The sequence below is a fragment of the Lupinus angustifolius genome, unplaced genomic scaffold, assembly GCF_001865875.1.
Source record: "Lupinus angustifolius cultivar Tanjil unplaced genomic scaffold, LupAngTanjil_v1.0 Scaffold_446, whole genome shotgun sequence".
NCBI classification, from domain to species: Eukaryota; Viridiplantae; Streptophyta; class Magnoliopsida; order Fabales; family Fabaceae; genus Lupinus; species Lupinus angustifolius.
This window is the reverse complement of record NW_017727841.1, coordinates 146675-150555: the sequence shown is the minus strand read 5'-3', so window position 1 is coordinate 150555 and position 3881 is coordinate 146675.

The window sequence follows — 3881 nt, the reverse complement described above, 5'->3', positions numbered from 1 at the left end:
CTAATTAAAATACATATATTTTCCATGAATATATATACCATTGTTATCTTTTAATTAAATAATATAATGATAGTAATTAAATACATGTGACCCGTGCATTCACATGGCTAAAAACACACATGTTACCCGTACATTCGCGTTACTAAAAAAACACATGTTACACATGCATTCGTATAGTTAAAACGCACATATTACTCATACACTCATATTATTAAGAAATACATCTTACTTATGTATTTGCATGTTCAAGCACATAAGAAAAATAAATTGATAATTTTTAATTTGAATTTTCTACAATTAATATTAAATTATTATTAACATATAAAAAATATAATATAAAATATATAAAAAGTAGGAAGGAAAAAATGTGAGGAGGAGGTGACAAGTGACATGAAGGAAAAAATGTAAGGAGAAATTGACATGTGGCATGAGGGAGTTTTTTTTATTATCTATATACTACTTATAAAGGGAAAACTCAAAATAACTACCCACCATGGTGTAATTTGTGGTTCTCCCTATTTTGCCCTCACTATTTTCAAATTTTTAGAAAAAAAAATCATATATAACCTAATGTTTCTTTCTACCTAATATATGTTCATATTATTTAATTAATTATTTCTTATTCTTTCATTATGACTATCAATTTTTAATGTAGAACATAAATTTTCAATTTAATACACTAATCAAATAAATTCAACTGTAGATTACAAATATTTAACACAAAATATTGTACAGTGTGTGTCAACATGCTAGTATTGTTAATAGATAAAAATTAAAATTCAAAGAATCTGAACTGTAATATTAAAATTCAGTGCGAAAAATGTCAAAAAACATTGATGAGGTGAAAAAGTACTATTATTCTTAGATTAATGGTAAATATTTAATTATATAGATAGATTAATGTAAAGAAATAATTTTAATGTGAAAAATGATTTCAATTTCATCTAATGTTCAATGACTATTACTTTTTAACATAACAAAACATAACTTTTAACATAACGTTGTAAACACTTAATTTTAGTGGGGTAGCGACATGAACAAATCACTAATTAATATTAAATTATTATTAGCATATAAAATATATAATATATAAAAAGTAGGAAGAAAAATATGTGAGGAGAATGTGACATGTGACATGAAGGCAAAAATGTAAGGAGAAAGTGACATATGACATGAGAAAGTTTTTTTTTATTATATTGTTAATAGACTAGATAGAATAGAATATATCATATATGATTGATGGTAGTTTATTAACACGGGGAAGAATAAATATTGTTAACAATATTCATTCAATGGCCTACTAAAAATATATTTCTTTTGTATATTGATCATCTATCTATATCTATACTAATAATAATAATAATAATAATAATAATAATAATAATAATAATAATAATAATAATAATAATAATAATAATAATAATAATAATAATAATAATAATAATAATAATAATAATAATAATAATAATAATAATAATAATAATAATAATAATAATAATAATAATAATAATAATAATAATAATAATAATAAGCATTATGAAAATGGAGAAGAACAATACTATATCTTCTACTATATACTCCTACTCATACGAAAATAACACATGTTATATGTAAACTGATCATTAATAATTAGGAAGATATATCATTTTCCTAAAGGAGAAATAAAGAAATTAAACAAAGGAAAAAAGGAGAGAAAGATATGGAAGATCATAAAACCAGTATCCTTTGAATGTGTTAGTCAGACGAAATTCTAATGACTATTAAATGCACTTGAATATGGACTTTTATGATATTTAATGTGAGATCTATTTTCACGTGTATGAGGGAACAGGCTAGGACGTGGAGTGTTTTAAGCGAGGGAAAAGTTATTGTGCTTACGACACGTGGCAAGGATGAGGTGGTGGAATATTTTTTTGTTATATAGTTGACTAGATAGAATAGAATATATATGATTGATGGTAGTTTATTAACACGGGGAAGAATAAATATTGTTAACAATATTCATTCAATGGCCTACTAAAAATATATTTCTACTGTATATTGCTCCTTTCTCTATATCTATATTGTCTTTAACATTATTTAATTTTTACAAATAAAATATATAATTCTAAGCAACTACCACCAATATATTAATTAACCATGTATCTCACCTTAAATTAAACATTATCGTAAACACACAAAACTATAATATAAAGTACACCGAATATAACAAATACATTTTAATTCAAAAAAATGAAATATATAAAAATTGAATATGTAATATCACACAATATTCGCCGGTAGACATGAAGTGCATGTACACACTAGTATATATAAATATAAATGAAATGATTTTCTATTGATCCAAGACTTTTATTTCTTTGGAGGTTATCTTAAATAAAATTATTCTCAAATATGAATTTATCTCATGTTTTATCATTTCAAATTCCTGACACGTTGATTTATATGCATGGCATTCATCCTGAAACTTTTGTCTAGAAAAATATAAAACTTAAATTTCTTATTTGAAAAATGCATTTTCAAAAACGAGACCTTAACTATAATATATATTAACAGTTAATTATTACAAAAATGATTGTAAACAAATTATAAGACATATTGCACGAGCTAAAAACTAAGGTGAAAATTTGTGACTAAAAATTGTATTTTGACTTTTGACTTTCAATTTGGTAAGTTTGACTCTATTATGGATTTGTTTTCTTTTTTCTTCATTATGTTTCTTTTTTAGATGAATTAAACGAATAATCATTTTCAAAAAGTAAACTCTCTGCTCCTCTTTCATTAAGAAAATTATACTATTTTGTCTGGCAACTTTTTAATGAATTTTATGACGTTATTTATTGTAACAATATTTGAAACCATTATGTCTTTTGAATAAATGTATTTTTGATTTTTTGGATTAAAGTAGTAAAATATATTCCTCTTTAATTAGTACCGACAATGCGTTGGTTTAGTGGTATAAAGTCACATTAGATCCTCAAGATCAATAGTTCAATTCCTATGAGCGATACTTATTAGGAAGGACAATTACGAACTCTGAAAGATTAGTTTCTTACTCAAAATGTAAAAATATACACTTGGTAGTATAAAAAAAAATCAGGTATAGAGTGATTGGAATAATCTTGCTCAAATAAGAGAGAAATATTTAATGCTCTTACATTCCCAAACCTATATCCAACATGAATCTTCTATATTTATCATTATTAATATTGTGTAATACTTTTATCTATATCTATATCTATCTATACTTCTATACTATATATAAAGGCAAAATATGGTGTAACTTCTATCATGGTGTAATTTTTACTTCCTATTTTGCCCTTCAAATTATTTAATTTTACAAAAAAAAATCATATAATCCTAATTAATCATCACCAACCCATTAATTAACCACATCTCTCACTTGAAATTATATATTATCATAATCACACAAAAATTATAATATAAAGTACACTGAATATAACAAATATATTCTAATTATAAAAAAAATGAAATATATAAACACTAAATATATAGTACCATGCAATATTGACCGCGGACACTTCGTGTCTATACACACTAATTAATATATATGTCAAAATGTTATTAAGTGGTAAATATGTAATTGTATAAGCATAACTTTTATGTTCCAATCTTGCCATTTACTATATCCAATATTTTTATGTTTGTCTTTATAACATGCAAGTTTTTAATAATTTTATAACAAATGTTGCAAATAATTTTATAAAACACGTTGCAGATAATTTTGTAACAAACATGTTACATAAAATATAAAAAAAAAATTAATTAGATCTAATACATTTCCTTAACCCAAAATTCCACTATGTCAATAACATGTAGAAATTTCACTATGCAGAATGGAAAAGAATATTGTGGAGAAG